General features: G+C 42.0%; 1 protein-coding gene across 4 annotated transcripts in view; it reads right to left on the bottom strand.

Annotated features, from left to right (window-relative positions):
• LOC128686957 (uncharacterized) overlaps nt 1–20,789 on the bottom strand; it is a 94,035-nt gene that overhangs the window by 36,016 nt on the left and 37,230 nt on the right. Inside the window, exon 1 of one of the 4 annotated variants that reach the window (XM_053774265.2) lies at nt 15,710–15,732. The exons of the other annotated variants lie outside the window; for them this stretch is intronic. The gene's annotated coding sequence lies outside the window, so the exon portion shown is untranslated. Of the gene's footprint in view, nt 1–15,709; nt 15,733–20,789 lie in introns of those variants that run through there. 4 annotated transcript variants of the gene reach the window in all.

Raw genomic sequence — 20,789 nt, 5'->3', positions numbered from 1 at the left:
GGTGATACAATAATGGAAGGGTGAGACTAGGATAACCCAGGTGCTACGATAACGGCGAGGTGAGACTGGGATCAAGAGAACTTAGGTATGAGACAATCAGGGACAATCCTGGGGACTAATCTGAGTCCTTGTGATTACGGTCATACATAGTTTCTAAAAGTGAACTACGCTGCAGTGTGCATGTGAAGCTTACCCTATCCTGAAGGCGTGTCAGGGGGCGGTGCGTTACGTCCTGTCACCGACTTGCTGAGTTGCACCTGGTGGGTGCCTGTGTGTGTACACTCAATGATTTGCGGGTGCCTGTACGTGTAATGATTTGTGTGTGTGGGTGTCAGTGTGTGTACGCTCAATGATTTGTGTGTGGGGGTGTCAGTGTGTGTACGCTCAATGATTTGTGTGTGGGGGTGTCAGTGTGTATACAATCATGATTTGTGTGTGGGTGGGTGTCTGTGTGTATACATTCTATGATTTGTTTGTGGAGATCAGTTCACAATCCAGACCTCGCGAATTTAAACTATATTGATTGGTATTAATGGTACATCATGACCTCTTGTGATCACTATCTTACCCACTCTTGAAACTGTGTATGGAGTTCAAACTTCCAGCTCATTCAACTTCCCCATAAAACACAGTCGAAAGACTAACGAAATACTTCCCGACCTCCGTTTCTCATCTGTCTTTTTTATCTCCATTTTACCCCTGATATCAATTAATTATTCCAGGGATAATCGAACCCGCAACTCGGTCTCAGACCAGGCCTCCTAAATTGGCTGTACAACTACTACCAGGTCAGAGCTTCCCGGTGAGACTACTAATACTACTACTACTACTACTAATAATAATAATAGTTAATAATAATAGTTTGTGCCTATCCTTGAACAGTGATATTACCGACAGAATGAGAGAGAAAAAGTGAGACTAGTGGGAATAGCGTGCATGCTAAAGCTAAGGGATGGCGTTGTTTCTAACAGTTCTTGTGAGGTCCTCTTGTTACCCCACTGAGTGGGGAGGCGGGGAGTTGGAGTAACCCTTATCCTTCATAAAATAAAAATTAACCGCTATAATTTGTCCTTGGGAAAGGTCATCTCTCATCATAATTCTACGAAAATTCCTTTGCCTTCGTATGAAACAACCAATCGGGACTTAGCGGGTGGTTATTAACAGAGAGATCCCACATTCTTGCTGTTACTGTAGTAGGTCGATATGGCTATCATCAGGTATTCCAGTACGGGTGGGCAGGACCAGCAGGGATGTACGGGAAATTATTCACATGTTCCACTGGCCCAGCATTGGAACCCAAGACCTTTCGATCATAAGGCGAGTGGTCTCATCACCCTCATTTTATTTTAGATACAAACTCAACGTACTTTTGATACATCTTTAATGGGTTTCGAGAATGCCTAATGCCCCAGACCGGCCTTGGGCCAGGCTTGTCAAATGTTTGGCTGGTAAGGCATAACTAAAAATAAAATAAAAAAAGGTGAATCAGAATACTTGTGAGATTTAATGGCGGCGATGTGCTACCTCTTCTAACTCCAACTAACTGACATTAGGTTATCGCCAGTTAATCATATTTAACTATTTATAACACACATGAAGACCAATAAGTGCAGTAATATGTAAAGACGAGACTGTAACAGAAATTGGGTGAGAATGACCAATAAGTGCAGTAATACCTAAAGGCGAACAGGTTAAAACAAATTTGGAAAGAATTGCCGAGAAGATTGAGGAAGCCTACACTACAAAATCAACGTTCATATTTTAGCATCACTTGTATTTTCTATGGTCTTCATATACAGTAAAAACATAAGTCTGCTTAAGAGGATAGGTAGTACTGCATATGGTGACCCATTAACTGGTACTCTTGGCTCTCATGTGGAGGCAGGGTAGATGGTGTCAGCTAAAAGACAGTGTCCGTGGTTCGATCCCCGGTACGGGTGGAAACACAGGGCATCTTTCCTTAGAACACCTGTTGTCCCTATTCACCAATCAGTAAACAGGTGTTAGCCGACTGGCGTTGGTCGTATCCTGGGGACAAAATTAACCTAAATTGCCCGAACTGCTCTGCATAACCAGGGGCTGTATATATAGTATGTCACTGATGTCAGCTATGGTCTGTATAAATTGTATCATGTACTTCTAGAAATAAAGATTATTATTATTATGCACCACAGTGTGGCGCACGCTGGTGACACAGATGGTGGGTCGTGGCAGACCATCCGCCGACTTGCCAGAGATAATATATCCTAGGATACGCCCAACCTGACTTAGGTTACGCCCAATTTTATTTACAGGCATCCTTACACCACTGGGCATGAGTTACAAGGTTCCAGTAGGGTTGATGGTGACTCAAGGATAACGTGGGAAGTGTTTTTCTCCCTCCAGCACCTGCCATTGCAGTAATGTATCACACGTCCAACAACAGGTTCCTCATCTGCCATGCGTCGCTGGTAATCAGATGTCTCACAGGACGTCTAACCTTTCAGCACAGGAGGCTGATGAATATTAAACATCTAGTTAGCGATGCAAATCCCGGGTGCATAGTTCGCAGGCGTTAATTTTCCTGCTTGGGAAATGTCACATTGATATTGGGCTAGCTTTGGCTGAGTCTACAAATTGTACTGATTTATATGCCCACGACGTGTGCCCTAAAAAACTAGTTTAACATTTTAGTAAGTTATGTTTATAAAGCCTAAATAATCCACTTTCTTAGGATTTACTACAATGTAGTGATGCTTTCTTCTTTAAAGCAATGGGGTGTAAAATGTAGGCCAGCGGATGCTTAACCATTGAACGGGTCAATTGACTAAGACCTGTGTCAGGAGACAAATCTTGTTTCCTGGTGAATAAACAACAGCCAATGGTAATTTTGAACGGTAAAATTCAGAAATTTTCGTCTTGTATCTATTTACTGCATGTATAGTAGTGAGTAATTATATCACAGAAAACAAAATAGACACACTTGTGCAACATTTGAGAATCTTGATTGAGGAAACGCTTCGCCAGTCAGTGATTTCTTCAGTCCAATACATAGAAGAGCAGTGAAAGATGAGAATAAGGTAATCAGTCCTTTAGCCTGGAGTCGATGTGTTCAGTCCATCTATCTTGAGAAAAGTACAGCATATGCTCGCAGAAGTGGCTTATATACTGCAGTCAGGAGATTAGGAGGAGGCGACGGAGTCATCATTGGACAAATCCGCTAGTGTAAGTAGGTCATGCCTGTAGGTCAGGCAAGCGTAGAATTCCCTATATCAAGATCACAAGATGTTACAGTGTCTGATTGCCAAATGTCTCTTTCTTCAACATATCGTTTTTCTAAACCATTACATCACAAATGTAAGCTCAACCAGGCTGCGATGGCTATGTGCGACCAGCGGTTCACTAATATCAACAGCCTGTTTGAACAAAGAAGCCTTGCCTCAGACTAGACTGCAAGGGTACAAGAGCCCTGGGCGGTCACTGTTAAAACGTAAACCTTTCTCAATTTACATCGTTCGTTTTCTTATTATGTCTCCCAGTGTCATTTGGGGAATCGTCCCCCCTTCCCCAACGGTCTCGGACCAGAGACATCCAGGAATGGAAAGGAACCATTACTGGGATAAGAACCATCAAGAAACACACAAACGTAACGATAAATGTATACTGAATGTAAGAGTTTATAAGAATTACTTACCATCTTGGATGTTCACGAGACAACGGTGTTGCAAAACCTTGAAGCACTAGTAAATAACTGCACATGTGTACCTGTATTGCAGCTATGTACGACCCATATGGACTCAGTGTTTCTGACAAAATAAATAATAATAATGTACCTGTATATGGCGCCTTAGCTGCTGAGCCAAGAGTGGAGAATGACTGACAATATCCTCCTAGCCTTACCTGTCTTCCGGCTCAACTTACTAGAAAATCATTTTGCGTGATAGAGTGACAATGGAAAACCATCTTGTGCAATAATAAGTGGAATAAAAACCCTTTTGTGTGATAAGAGAAAAAAAACGGACAACCATCCAGTGAAAGATTATGGAACACCATCCTATGTGGTGTGAGTGTGAATGAAAAAAAAAATCCTGCGTGGAGTAAGAATGGAAAACCATCTTGTGTGATGAGTTTGTCGAGTCAAGACAGTTTCAAACCTGGTTAAAATGTCATAAAAAAAATCACAATGCAGTGTGTATAACGTTGATAATTAAAAAAAGAATACGTTGGTAGTGTTTACGAGTTCCAGGATCACTGGAAGTTTCACTTCCATATTTCCAGCGAAGTGAATAGGAGGATCAGAGACCATTAATATGCTTGCCAGAGGAATACAACGAACACCGAAAAACACTTGAACTTTCCCGAAGCCAAACTAGTCATTAAGGAAGCAGAGGCGGTGCACACTTTTGTTCTGAACCAGAATTAATCGAACGTTCATACAAAACTCTGGCTCGTATTCTATATCAAAATTATTGGCTAAACTAATTCTCACTAAATTATGAGGATAGACTGAGGGTCCTGAATCCGCACTCTCTATAAAGGCGTAGAATTAGGGGGGTTATGATTGAGGTGTATAAATGGAAAACAGGAATTAATAAAGGAGATGTAAATAGCGTGCTGAAAATATCTAACATAGACAGGACTCGCAGCAATGGTTTTAAGTTGGAAAAATTCAGATTCAGGAAGGATATAGGAAAACACTGGTTTGGTAATAGAGTTGTGGATGAGTGGAACAAACTTTCGAGTTGTGTAGTTTTAAAAATAGGTTGGATAAATACAAGGGTGGATGTGGGTGAGTGAGTTGGACCTGACTAGCTTGTGCTACTAGGTCAGACGCCGTGCTCCTCCCTTAAGTGACGTAACTGACCTGACTAGGTCAAGGCGTTGGCTAAAGCCGGTGGGAGAATTGGACCTGCCTTGCATAGGCCAGTAGGCCTGTTTCAATGTTCCTTCTTATGTACTTATAACAGCTCTACATGTTACCTCACTGGCCCGCTCTATATCCCTAGCATCTCTCTTTAGCCACTGTGTATGTATGTGTGTGTGTGTGTGTGTGTGTGTACTCACCTAGTTGAGGTTGCAGGGGTCGAGTCCAAGCTCCTGGCCCCCGCCTCTTCACTGGTCGCTACTAGGTCACTCTCCCTGAACCGTGAGCTTTATCATACCTCTGCTTAAAGCTATGTATGGATCCTGCCTCCACTACATCGCTTCCCAAACTATTCCACTTCCTGACTACTGTGTGACTGAAGAAATACTTCCTAACATCCCTGTGATTCATCTGAGTCTTCAACTTTCAACTGTGTCCCCTTGTTGCTGTGTCCCATCTCTGGAACATTCTGTCTTTGTCCACCTTGTCAATTCCTCTCAGTATTTTGTATGTCGTTATCATGTCCCCCCTATCTCTCCTGTCCTCCAGTGTCGTCAGGTCGATTTCCCTTAACCTCTCCTCGTAGGACATACCTCTTAGCTCTGGGACTAGTCTTGTTGCAAACCTTTGCACTTTCTCTAGTTTCTTTACGTGCTTGGCTAGGTGTGGGTTCCAAACTGGTGCCGCATACTCCAATATGGGCCTAACGTACACGGTGTACAGGGTCCTAACCGATTCCTTATTAAGGTGTCGGAATGCTGTTCTGAGGTTTGCTAGGCGCCCATATGCTGCAGCAGTTATTTGGTTGATGTGCGCTTCAGGAGATGTGCCTGGTGTTATACTCACCCCAAGATCTTTTTCCTTGAGTGAGGTTTGTAGTCTCTGGCCCCCTAGACTGTACTCCGTCTGCGGCCTTCTTTGCCCTTCCCCAATCTTCATGACTTTGCACTTAGTGGGGTTGAACTCCAGGAGCCAATTGCTGGACCAGGTCTGCAGCCTGTCCAGATCCCTTTGTAGTTTTGCCTGGTCTTCGATCGAATGAATTCTCATCAGCTTCACGTGTGTGTGTGTGTGTGTGTGTGTGTGTGTGTGTGTGTGTGTGTGTGTGTGTGTGTGTGTGTGTGTGTACTCACCTATTTGTACTCACCTATTTGTGGTTGCAGGGGTCGAGTCCTAGCTCCTGGCCCCGCCTCTTCACCGGTTGCTACTAGGCCCTCTCTCTCCCCGCTCCATGAGCTTAATCAAACCTCGTCTTAAAACTGTGTATGGTTCCTGCCTCCACTACGTCATTTTCTAGGCTATTCCACTGCCTTACAACTCTATGACTGAAGAAATACTTCCTACTATCTCTCTGACTCATTTGTGTCTTCAACTTCCAATTGTGGCCTCTTGTTTCTGTGTCCCCTCCCTGGAACATCCTGTCTTTGTCCACCTTGTCTATTCCACGCAGTATTTTATATGTCGTTATCATGTCTCCCCTGACCCTCCTGTCCTCCTCATAGGACATTCCCCTTAAATCTGGAACAAACCTTGTCGCAAACCTTTGTACTTTCTCTAGTTTCTTGACGTGCTTTATCAAGTGCGGGTTCCAAACAGGTGCTGCATACTCCAGTATGGGCCTGACATACACGGTGTACAGTGTCTTGAATGATTCCTTACTAAGGTATCGGAATGCTGTTCTCAGGTTTGCCAGGCGCCCATATGCTGCAGCAGTTATCTGATTGATGTGTGCTTCCGGAGACATGCTCGGTGTTATACTCACCCCAAGATCTTTCTCCTTGAGTGAGGTTTGCAGTCTTTGGCCACCTAGCCTATACTCTGTCTGTGGTCTTCTGTGCCCCTCCCCCATCTTCATGACTTTGCATTTGGCAGGATTAAATTCGAGAAGCCATTTGCTGGACCAGGTGTCCAGTCTGTCCAGGTCTCTTTGAAGTCCTGCCTGGTCCTCATCAGATTTAATTCTCCTCATTAACTTCACATCATCTGCAAACAGGGACACTTCTGAGTCTAACCCTTCCGTCATGTCGTTCACATATACCAAAAATAGCACTGGTCCTAGGACCGACCCCTGTGGGACCCCGCTCGTCACAGGTGCCCACTGTGATACATCATTACGTACCATGACTCGTTGTTGCCTCCCTGTCAGGTATTCTCTGATCCATTGCAGTGCCCTTCCTGTTATATGCGCCTGGTGCTCTAGCTTCTGCACTAATCTCTTGTGAGGAACTGTGTCAAAGGCCTTCTTGCAGTCCAAGAAGATGCAATCAACCCACCCCTCTCTCTCTTGTGTGTGTGTGTGTGTGTGTGTGTGTGTGTGTGTGTGTGTGTGTGTGTATGTGTGTGTGTGTATGTGTGTGTGTGTGTGTGTGTGTGTGTACTGAAGGCAAACTTGTGTGCAATTTTTCACTAAAGATAATATTGCGCTTATTAATATTTTCAATGTTAGCACTTAAATTACAACTCTATGAATAAGCTTTTCCATAAACATTTTTATTATCTTGTTAATTTAATTACATTTAACATAACAGCGTTAATTATACATTAATCTATTGTAGTGGTACTAAAGAGCAAAATTAGGTATCACTCAGTCACTGACGACTGTAATAAATATTTTATATTTGCCTGTATTTATCGGCAAATGTACAGAAGATATATTACAGTACGTATATAGAGAAGAGATATTACAGTACGTATATAGAGAAGAGATATTACAGTACGTATATACAGAAGAGATATTACAGTACGTATATAGAGAAGAGATATTACAGTACGTATATACAGAAGAGATATTACAGTACGTATATAGAGAAGAGATATTACAGTACGTATATAGAGAAGAGATATTACAGTACGTATATAGAGAAGAGATATTACAGTACGTATATAGAGAAGAGATATTACAGTGCGTATATAGAAGAGATATTACAGTACGTACATAGAAACTGACTAAAAAGTCGACAATTACAATAGTTACATGGGTGATATTTTGTTATGTCTGAGTATAAGATAACCCTATAATTTCTCAAAAGAATTTAAATCCATCGAGGTTCCCACTACATGCAAATTTATACGAGTGAAGTGACTATTAAACTATTGAAAAGTACACAGTCATCTATCTAGCGTGTTGCTGAGATCTAGATTTCAACTAGCTTCAACGTATATTTGTTGCTATTGTGGGTATGCGTTGTTCAGGCTTAAATTGTCCAATAACCAACGTTGAAAATAATGTTTCTCATCTGCTCTATATTCTTTCTTAGGCTGCGTGAGCCGCCCAGATCACTAAGTAACATCTTGGTAGCTGCAAAAGAAATAAACTCAGAAAACAAGAAGGAAAACAGAGTTTGACCCGCATGAGAGAGTTGTGTGTGTATCTCCTTGATAAACAGTTATCGCCCGGGTTAGTGTACACTGGAGGCACTAAGTTCTCCTTGCATGAAGCAGATTATGCTCTCGCACTTAGATAATATTTTAATAACACATTAAGTGGACGTTGGATTGAAAGTGGGTGATATGCTCTGGCCACCTCGATGCCCAAACATGAGATAATTCACCTAACTTGATTTTGTGTTATTTTGGTAAAGCTGTTGGCCACCCTGGACACTCTCATCACGTGGTAAATGACAAATAACTCCTTATCCTTATCTAAGTATTGTTTACTTATATGCTTCAATGTCTATACATCACCTAGACTTCCCAAATCATCCTTGTTCCCATGCAATTCCATTTTCTTACGCTTAATTCGTTCAAAAATAATTGTGGTATAAACCTTGGTAATAAATACCGACAAGTTGGTTTAGAAAGACACGTAAGCAAATACTAATAATAATTATATTTCTAATAATTATGTCATAGTGTTTGCTTACGTGTCTTTCTAAACCAAAAATAATTGTACCCAGGCCTGATCTGGGAGCGGACAGCGGGGTGGTGACCCCCGAAAGTTACCACAGGTAATCCTGTTTACTCGACAGGCTTATTCCCCTAGAGTTCTTACACTTTTTCTTGTCCTCTTTTCCTTTATACAAAGGAAATATTACCTATATTAATACATATTTCTAAACACATTTAACGACCCTACACAAATATATTTTGACAAAAGGAAAAAGAGAAACCTGAAAACCTGGGGGCGACGCACGGCTGAACCACGCAAAAATTCACTAATATAGAATGTGTAGAAGATAAAAACCAAGATTTAAAAAAAAAAAAAAAAGTTAACCACCGTTGGCCAACGGTCGCATATTTTCAATTCCGTGGTTCACCATTTTCTTCCAGGTAGAATCCTTAACCAGAGTTAATACCGTGTTAGCTGGGTTTATGGGAGCTGAAGAGTCCTTCATGCCATAAAGGAAAGCCAAGGAACGTTAATGTATATGTCACTGTGCCATCTCATTTCTTAGGCTACTTACCTAAATCTAAATGTACTGCTGACAATGCTGGAGAAGACAGTTACCCAGTAACTGTTTGTTCTACAACGTGACTTTTCTTTGTGGCTGGTTTCCAGGATTCTTCTATCCCGCAGGCCTAGCCTCCTGAGACCTGACTTTGTTGCCGAACTGGTCAACAAGGCTGTTGCTACTTGACCCTCGAGCTAACATTGTTATCACAACATGACTGATCACGCACTTGCTGCCAGTAATTTTTCTCCCAAATATAATTTAGGCGACGGAAACCTTGACAGCTCACTGGGACGATGCTGAATGGTTAAGAGGGAGGATACCATCCCAGGGTTCCAGCATTGCTTGATGCACCCAGGTATTAGCGACCAATGGCGTGGTGTACCCAGGTACGGGTGACCAAGAGAGGTTCAGAGGTACCTGGCTATTAAGGTCTGGAGAATTGTGATAAGAGAAGTGGCGCAGAAAATATGCGGAGGGTCTAAAAAACGGTAACGGAAGCTTTATATCTACAGCCAGCTTGTGGAGCTCAAAAAAAAAAAAACATTCGTCGAATGTACTGTAGTATAACATTTGTATTATTATTATTATTATAATCAAGGGGGAAGCGCTAAACCCGGAGGATTATACAGCGCCTGGGAGGGGGGATGTGGAAGGCATTCAGGCTTAATTCGGGGAACTGGAGCACAGATCCAATTCCCTAAATCAAGAGCCCCTCACCAACATCAAGGAACCTTCCTTGAGGGGATAACATTTGTATGATTTTTTTTGCTTAGAATATTACGTTAACACTAATTTTTAAGAGCTTTCGACATGTTAGCAAAGCACAGGTTCGTTAACTATATTTACGGGGAGACGCTGGCCTCTTAGTAGTCAAACAGCGTGTGGGATATGAGGCAATCAGGTCTTATTCGAGGAAGGTGAGGTTAGCAAGTTTCTTGGATCAAGAGCACTTCATTAATAACAAGGCACTCGCCCGCCTCCCCTTGAAAGGAGGACACGGTAAAACACAGCAGTCTTGGTTTATGGAAGATTCGCAAAGCTCAGATTGTTATTAAATAAGTCTTATGTCACTGGGGACTGCATTTTATAGTCAGTTTGTCACTCTCTTCTTTGCCTTTGATATATCTCTGATGAGTTCCAAGAGTTTCCACTCCCGGAGCCCGGTCATGGGCCAAACTCGTCTGGTGCTTGCTTAGTTAACCAGGCTGTTTGTGCTGGTGGCCTGCTGCCCCGCTGCCTGTGTTCACTATATTCTTCTAACTTGATGTTTCCTGTCTTTCTTGTGCTAACTCTTCACTGTTGTACTAGATAGCTTCCTCTCTCACATACAAACATATGCTACTTATACATATACATTTTCTTAAGTTGTAGGATATTCTATAACATCACTGCTTCTTCGTACAGCCTATATTGTGGCAAAATAATCATTAGTATAGCATCACGCCTACCCCCCCTACTTATCTAACACACATGTCCTACGAGGAGAGGTTAAGGTAAATCAACCTGACGACACTGGAGGACAGGATAGATAGGGTGACATGATAACGACATACAAAAGACTGAGAGGAATTGACAAGGTGGACAGATATAGGATGTTCCAGAGATGGGACACAGCAACAAGGGGACACAGTTGGAAGCTGAAGACACAGATGAATCACAGGGATGTTAGGAAGTATTTCTTCAGCCACAGAGTAGTCAGGAAGTGGAATAGTTTGGGAAGCGATGTAGTGGAGGCAGGATCCATACATAGCTTTAAGCAGATGTATGACAAAGCTCACGGTTCAGGCAGATTGACCTAGTGGCGATCAGTGAAGAGGCCGGGCCAGGAGCTTGGATTCGACCCCTGCAACCTCAACTAGGTGAGTACAACTAGGTGACTACACACGTAATGCTTGCTCAAGCCTGCCACACGACTGCCATAGCAATATGTCGCATATAGCACCACGCAAACCACGGGAAATAAGTTTTCATTTAGTGGCGTTGCGTAGGTGGAAACATCGCTGTTCCCTGGGAGTTGAAACCATTCGAATTGTAACATGTGGACCAGATAACACAACAATGATGGCAAAACACGGCAGGAGACCGCCAAAATGTCTCGCACAACTGCGCGAGTCATGGGTTTGAGGGTACATCCACCCCGTCCCCTTCTCCCCCACAAAGCAATCCATTTCTCCTATGCATGGCACAGGAGATCCTGAGCGATGACAATTTCCAAGTAACAGTAATTGCTGCTCCCGTAGCTGATAAACCCGCAAAGAACAAAACGGCACAATACTGTGGCTGGAACAATACACAAATAACCCGCACATAGAAAATCTTTGGACGACGTTTCGGTCCGACTTCGACCATTTAGTCACACTAACACAATACTTGACCACATCCTCAATGCCCTACTGAAATTTCCCAGCTCAGGCTGACATATTTCAACATTGTACGAGCCCCATCCTGCGTAATGGAATATGAAAAAAACATAATTAGTCTGTTTCCACTGTGTAACTATTATACAGAATTGAGTAGCAGCACACAGCTAATGCATCCAACTTTGCTTCATAAAAAAAAATGTAATCTAGGAGGCAGGGTCATATCCTGAGAGTCGACTCTCACAAAGAACTCGACGAGTACCCACATTATCAAAACACAAAGACATTAACTGATCATCTCTTCTATCTGACTGTATTTATAGTTACATTATTTGTCTGTGCACAAGACAAATCTATGTTTGTGTTCATCTAGTTGTACTCGCATAGTTGCTGTGAGGGGAGGGGGGGGTCGAGTTTCGGCTCCTGCTCCCACCCATTTTTGACTTCTCACGAACGATGACGCACTTTTTGGTCTCAAAGACCCCTAGTAGTATTTAATCCATTTTCTGTATTTATTTACACTTGTAAATATTCCTGTGTTACTCTTGCTGTAGGCTTCTGTATTTCCCATGTGTCACTTCAAAGAGAAATACAACAAACACCAAAACATATCACTGGATATTACTCAATGCCAGACACCCACCCCGTGGAAAAGTACTCTTCTGCCAAGGGAGGGAGGGGTACCTTGATGCCTGCGAAAGGCTCTTGATCCAAGGAACTGGAGTTACCCTCTCCTCCAATGGCTTGAATTATTACCTCCCATTCCCCTTGGTGCTGTACGACCCCTGCGAATTTAGCGCTTCCCCCATGAATATAACAAATTTTAAAATATTCAAAATAATCAAGGCACCCCAAAGTTATCTCTGGAATATAGCGGGATTAGCAAGAGACTAAGATGAAAGTGTAAAATGTTTTAATTAAAAAGTCAGAATTTCCAGAAATGCTTGAAAACCCTGATGAAAAACGTTAGGTTATGGCGTGTGGAGGCTTTGTTAGGCTACATAACTCTTAATACACACACTACAAGATGCACATATCCTGGTGTATATGCACTGAGATACACACCTCAATGTGTGTATATCTTATTAAGCACTTCCGTGAATCCGTATATACGTATCTTGGGATTCATAAGCTTGAGTCCGACGACCCTGGTGGCTCGTAATGTTGAATCAAACAATGTTCAATTACTACCCTCGTTATCAGTAATTGACATGGCTTTACACGTGTTATATTCACGATTTGACCACTACTATATATAATAAACTGCTGCTCCCTAACGTATGTATATAAACCCAAAGGTATAACAATGATTTTACCCTTAATATAAACAACAGCACTGCTACTCTCAGTGTATATACACTGAAAGTTATACTGACGATTTCACCGTTAATATAAACAACAGCACTGCTACTCTCAGTGTATATACACTGAAAGTTATACTGACGATTTCACCGTTAATATAAACAACAGCACTGCTACTCTCAGTGTATATACACTGAAAGTTATACTGACGATTTCACCGTTAATATAAACAACAGCACTGCTACTCTCAGTGTATATACACTGAAAGTTATACTGACGATTTCACCGTTAATATAAACAACAGCACTGCTACTCTCAGTGTATATACACTGAAAGTTATACTGACGATTTCACCGTTAATATAAACAACAGCACTGCTACTCTGTGTATATACACGTAGGTTCGAGTCTCCTTCAGCCAGAGATCAATGTTTGTGTATATTTCGTCTGCTCTTGCGAATTCCTTGCATTGTTAAAATCTCTAGTAAGGCTGATGCATGCAGGGGATGAGATGAAAAGCTGTAAGCCTTCTCCCTGAAAGCTGGCTGCCTTGGATCAAAGTCTAGCGCAAGCTGAACTCCAAGGTATTGGTCCAGTGTGGTGAGTTTGGTATAGCACTGCATACCTTGTTCCAAGGTTCGTAGGTTAGTCTCCTTCAGCCAGAGATCAGTGTTTATATATATATATATATATATATATATATATATATATATATATATATATATATATATATATATATATATATATATATATATATATATATATATATATATATATATATATATATATATATATATGCAAAACAACCACGGGGGAGTAGACCCCCGTGGTTGTTTTGCATCCTGTATCGCTTGGTTTACGATATTTGCATAATATATATATCGAGAGGTATGTCGATATATACAGAGGTGCATATCTCAACATATATAAAAAAGTGTATCTCAAGATATACACACAGATGTGTGTACGCATAGAATGGTGAGAAAGACACTTATAACATGTGAGTATCTTTCTTTGAGAGATCTGCATCGCTGAATGTTGCAAAGGTAAGGCATAACGCAGATCAGCTCACAAGTCACTGGTCAGTATATCCTAGCAATCATCGTGTCGACAATCATGTCACAAATGCATGCGTCATTCATCATAGCAAACATGGTCAACTCATGACATGAAAAGGCATCGAACTTGTTATTAAAGGATACTGATCCTAACGACGGTGCCTGGAATCAGCGATCATCAGCACATGAGCCAGGGTTCCTTCAGCCTAGCAAAACCCTAGACACACTTTATTTAGAATTAAACAGATCAGTTGTAAACAATGGAGCTGGAGATCGACTGCAGTGCTCTGCTACCAGCATCATCAACACCTAACTTAATTATTTGTGTGATGTAAATGGTTTTGAAAATCGACAAGTTGAAGAATGAGATACTTGTGTAATATTTGGGAATCTTTATTAAGGAAACGTTTCGCCAGCCAGTAACTTCTTCAGTCCAATACAGAGAAGAGCGACGGAAGACGAGTGGTAGTCTGAGGTAATCAGTCCCTCAGCCTTGGAGCTGGTGAAGAGCACTTTAGTTAAGACTACCAACTCATCTTTTGTATATAATTCTACATTCTTCACATTATGTCCGTGTATTGTACTGATAAAGCCACTGGTCCGCAAAACGTCTACAAATAAATATACCCAGACGTTGCACACGTGTCTTATTCTCCAGCCTTGAATTAGGAAGCAATGAATATACGCCGCTAAGATATATTTATGATGGGCGTGGACTAGCGATGCTGTCAAAGGTCTCCTGCTCTGCTACATTAACATGCGTAGCTTGTTATGTTCAAGGCGCCTCCACTACCCCGCTCATTAACATCATAATCCACCTACTTACTATCCAGACCATACTTGCCCCACCAGTGATGAATGTTTGTCTCAACGTTGCCTGATTTTTCTTGGAAACCTCAGTGCCAGACTTAACAAGGTCGTTATTTTTTATTTGCTTATTTATGGTTGAAGGATGAGACTTGTGTTCTCAAGATTGATGGATTGAACACATCGACTCCAGGCTGAGAGACTGATTACCTGGAACTTCTCAATTTCCACCGTTCTTCTCTGCATTGGACTGAAGAAGTCACTGGCTGGCGAAAAGTTTCCTCAATACAGATTCCCAAAGTTTCTCAGTTTGCAACTTGTCAGTTTTCTAAACCATTTACATCACATTATTTATGGCAAGATATATTTTTTTAAGGTTTCTATAGCCTAATCTAAATTAATTCAACTTAATGGAAAAAAATAGGATTTGGAAAAGCATTAGGCGTTAAGAAACTGACTGATTACAGCATCAAAAACGAACTCGGTAAACTAAGGATATAGGGCCTGGATGGGGGGAGGGGAAGAGGTAATCAGGTTTGATCCAAGGAAAGAGGATAGTTCCTCGAGAGTTGTACAGCAACATACAGGCACCTCATTTGGAGTTATATAGACGAAGAAGCAAACATGAAGAGGATCGGTGGGAGAGGAGTGGAGACAAGAGTGGTCTGATCCAAGGATAACAACATATGCGGGTGCCCACTGCTCACTCTCTAGTGTATTACAACACCTCCACCACACAACACTAACACAAACATCAGTAAAACGAAAATTACAGCAAACATTACTAACGAACACAACGCAAATATCACGACAAACATCACTAACGAACACCACTAACACAAACATCACGGCAAACATCACTAGCACAAACATCACTAACAACAATAACACAAACATCACTAAACCTGATGGTTCCATCGACGGAGGGGAAAGAGTTCCAACTCACTGGATCACAAGACCAACATCCCTTGATTGATGCTCCGCTTGAAGCCGGGACAATCGCTCATGTACCTTGGATGGGTCTTGAGGACTTTCCTACCCCCGCAACCCGACTCTGGTCCAGGTTTGTCTGGTGCTTGTCTGATCAACCAGGCAGTACTGCTGATGTTCCACTGGTCCACACAGCCATCACAGCCTAGTTGATCTGGCACTCGCTGGAGGTACTTGGCCAGTTTCCTATTGAAGACTACACTTGTCCCAGTAATGTTTCTGATATAATAATAATAATAATAATAATAATAATAATAATAATAATAATAATAATAATAATAATAATAATAATAATCTATTTCTACGACCATTGCTGACATCAATAACATACTATAAAGAAAGTCCCTTGTTATGCACACCATTTCGGGCCAATTAAGTTTTTCTTCCCAGGATGTGACCCACACCAGTTGACTAACACCTAGGTACTTATTTACTGCTAGATGAACAGGGACAGCAGGTGTCTTAAGGAAACGTGCCCTAATGGTTCCACCTGTCCCGGGGATCGACCCATGGACTTCAGTGTGTGAGCTGAGTGCGCTACCAACCGAGCTACGAGACACTTTTAAGATGTTGAATAGTCTGGGACCACGGACGTTGACATAATGTTCTCCTATTGTGCCCACAGAGCCCATATATTTGTTAAGATTTTTACAACTTAATTGCCTCATTGGACACATGCAATGGTCTGTCCCAACACATTTCTTGGGAGTGTAAGCTGCAAGTAGTAATAGCCTTGTTGATTAGGCGGTCTTCAGAGAAGCCTGGATACGGACGCAGCTGTTAGAATTAAAAAAAAAAACTAGCAAAACAAGACCGTGGCATGCAAGTCTACGCCTGGTATGACTATATAAGCTAGTTACTGTTGCTCTTCCTGGAGTCACCCTCGTGTTGAACTTCACACACTGTGTACAACACCAGCAAACACACCGTATATACACTCTATCACATGACCAAACGCTCCAGTGAGGGCCCCGTGGCTCGGCTCACACACACTGAGTGTCCGGGGTTTTATCCCCGGTACGGGTAGAAACGTTGGACACTGTTTCCTTATACCTGCTGCCTCTGTTCACCTGGCAGTACATAGGTACCCGGCTGTTAGCTGACTGGTGTGGGTAATATGCTGGAGGGGGGGAGGGTAGTACACTGTAGATGGGGCTGGACTTTAAAATGAGCTGAGATAAGATAACAGCTCCTGTAAAACTGATTTGTGTGAAAGAAAAAGCTCCACTGAGAGGGTCATCGCATTGCTAAAAGCTCTACTGAGAGGGTCATCGCATTGCTAAAAGCTCTACTGAGAGGGTCATCGCATAGCTAAAAGCTCCACTGAGAGGGTCATCGCATAGCTAAAAGCTCCACTGAGAGGGTCATTGCATAGCTAAAAGCTCTACTGAGAGGGTCATCACATGATCAAGAGCTCCACTGAAAGGGTCATCACAGTCAAAGGCTCCACTGAGCGAGTCATCACATAGCTAACACCCGCCACAGTTACTAGTGTACTTCGGTTAGGTTAGGTAATGTTCGTCAGGAAACAGGACAATTGTTTCTTGACGCGGGTCTCAGTCATATAATGATCCGCTGTTGGAGCTTTTGGTCATCTGACCGAGGTCTTCCGCTGGGTTACCCCTCCACCCCTTTAAAAATTGTCACAATTATAACCATTTACTACTGCTGATGTACTTGCCAGGAATAAATCAAATGGTGAACATGATATTAATGTGATGAGCAACTTACCCGCGCTTCAACATTGTTTTCTTGGGAATGCAACACTTCTCCACCTCTGCAACAGGATATACACCGAGATGTATTAATTTCTCACTGTATATATACCAAGACGCGTTGCTCTCAGTATCCTGTACATAATATATACGGATTACCTATATATATATATATATATATATATATATATATATATATATATATATATATATATATATATATATATATATATATATATATATATAGGGGTGTTAATGTTGCAGTTTAAAAACTGTAGTGTAAAGCACCCTTCTGGCAAGACAGTGATGGAGTGAATGATGGTGAAAGTTTTTCTTTTTCGGGCCACCCTGCCTTGGTGGGAATCGGCCAGTGTGATAATAAATAAAAATAATATATATATATATATATATATATATATATATATATATATATATATATATATATATATATATATATATATATATATATATATATATATATATATATATATATATAGGGACTGGCTGGCTTCATCACGCTACCTTACTCTTAGAAAACCCCCTCATTCCTCTTGCTGCTACTCTTGCAACATTGCATAGCTCCTGATGAAGCACGGAGACGTGCGAAAGTACTTGTAAGCCAGGAAAAATAAGCCTTAGTTCCGTTCAGTAAACTAGGGAAACAGCTTTTGTTCAGTTTTAGTAAGCCACGGAAACTTAGCTTTTGTTCCGTTTCAGTAAGCCAGGGAAAACTTTCGTTCCGTTTCACCAAGCCGGGGAAAACAGTTTTTTTCCCCTGATAACTATCACAGAAGCATAAAAATGGAGGAACACTGTGACCTTCAAATGAGCTGATGTAGGTAACAGCTCTTAGCTTGTAAATGAAGTTAGGAACCTTAACCTAACCTTGTAAAACCCTGTGTAAAAACAAAGGTCCTTCTCAAATACGAACCTTCAACATATTATTACAATATATTCTCATACAGAATAAGGTAACAACAGTGCTGATATATACATTTTTTTTCTAAAAACATGAAAAGTAAATATAGGTATAAACAAGGTGTCTGTTAATTTTTTTTTTTACGTTTGTTCCGAGTGAACAGGTGGATTCAGTTACACGGATCAAGAGCCTTTCACCAGCCTCAACACCCCTCTTCCCTTGGAAGGGTAGATGCGAGTGTGCAGTCCATGAGTCAGCGTGATGCACAGCAAACGCTGCGTCAACAAACAGCAGTGGTTCAGCAATGCCCTGAGGGAGGTGGTCAGCCTCACAAGGAGGCGGCAGTCTACACCAAGGACAACCTTCGCTACCTCCATGATAACATGTTCCACACCACCCTCTGTGCTAGCCACGCAACACACACACACACACACACACACACACACACACACACACACACACACACACACACACACACACATACACACACACACACACACACACACACACACTCGGGGAGTACATGACACTCACTCATCTAGGGAGTACATGACACACACACACACCTAGGGAGTACATGACACTCACACACCTAGGGAGTACATGACACTCACACACCTAGGGAGTACATGACACACACACACACCTAGGGAGTACATGACACTCACACACCTAGGGAGTACATGACACTCACACACCTAGGAAGTACATGATACACACACACCTAGGGAGTACATGACACTCACCTAGGGAGTCTATGACACTCACCTAGGGAGTCTATGACACTCACTTAGGGAGTCTATGACACTTGGGGAGTACATGACACTCACTCAGGGAGTACATGACACACTCACCTACGGAGTACATGACACACACACCTAGGGAGTACATGACACTATCTCACCTATGGAGTACACGACACACATCTAGGGAGTGCATGACACACACACACCTAGGGAGTACATGACACACACTCACCTAGTGAGTACATGATACTCACCCGGGGAGTACATGACACACACACACACACACACACACACACACACACACACACACACACACACACACACACACACACTGAATTTAGACACATCTACAACATTTCAGAATCCCAAATGTGGCAAAAAGTGTCTAGTTCTTCACCTTATCGGTTTTCTAAAGCACGTACATCATGAAACACACACTAACTTGGGAAGTACACGACAGTATGTTGAAGTTTCTGTGGTAGCCACACAACACATACAAGCACAGGAAGTGCGTGGCAGAATGCTGAAGTACTGGATTAAAGCAAATAGAATGAGCTTTTGTCTTTGTTATGGAAGACACTTCCCCATTTGACAAATGCGATCATGGCGTAATAGCCCATAAAATACGTGCTAAAGGAATAACTGGGAAAGTGGGGAGATGGATCTTCAACTTCCTAACAAATCGAACACAAAGAGTAGTGGTCAACAGAGTTAAATCGGAGGCTGCCATAGTGAAGAGCTCTGTTCCACAAGGCACAGTACTCGCCCCCATCTTATTCCTTATTCTCATATCAGACATAAACAGAGATATACACCACAGCACCGTATCATCCTTTGCGGATGATACTAGGATCTGCATGAGGCTGTCATCTGCTGAGGACGCGGTTAACCTCCAAGAAGATATAAACAAAGTTTTCCAGTGGGCAACGGTAAACAATATGATGTTCAATGAGGACAAATTCCAACTACTCCGTTATGGAAAACTGGAGGAGATAATAACTAGAACAGAGTATACTACTGACTCCGGCCATACAACAGAGCGGAAAAATAATGTAAGGGACCTGGGAGTAGTAATGTCTGAGGATCTCACTTTCAAGGATCACAACAGTGCCACGATCGCACGTGCAAAGAAAATGATAGGATGGATAATGAGAACTTTCAAAACGAGAGATGCCAAGCCCATGATGATCCTTTTCAAATCACTTGTTCTCTCTAGGCTGGAATACTGCTGTACATTAACATCTCTATACAAAGCAGGTGAAATCGCAGATCTAGAGAGTGTACAGAGATCCTTTACTGCACGTATAAGTTCTGTCAAGCACCTTAACTACTGGGAACGCTTGGAAGCACTTGACTTGTACTCGTTGGAACGCAGGAGGGAGAGATATATCATAATCTACACTTGGAAAATCTTGGAAGGAATGGTCCCAAATCTGCACACAGAAATCACTCCCTACGAAAGTAAAAGACTGGGCAGGCGATGCAAAATGCCGCCAATAAAAAGTAGGGGCGCCATTGGTACACTAAGAGAAAACACCATAAGTGTCCGGGGCCCAAAACTGTTCAACAGCCTCCCATCAAGCATTAGGGGAATTGCCAATAAACCCCTGGCTGCCTTCAAGAGAGAGCTGGACAGATACCTAAAGTCAGTGCCGG

The sequence above is a fragment of the Cherax quadricarinatus genome, unplaced genomic scaffold, assembly GCF_038502225.1.
Source record: "Cherax quadricarinatus isolate ZL_2023a unplaced genomic scaffold, ASM3850222v1 Contig50, whole genome shotgun sequence".
Taxonomy (NCBI): domain Eukaryota; kingdom Metazoa; phylum Arthropoda; class Malacostraca; order Decapoda; family Parastacidae; genus Cherax; species Cherax quadricarinatus.
This window is presented reverse-complemented; position numbering and strand designations above follow the sequence as displayed.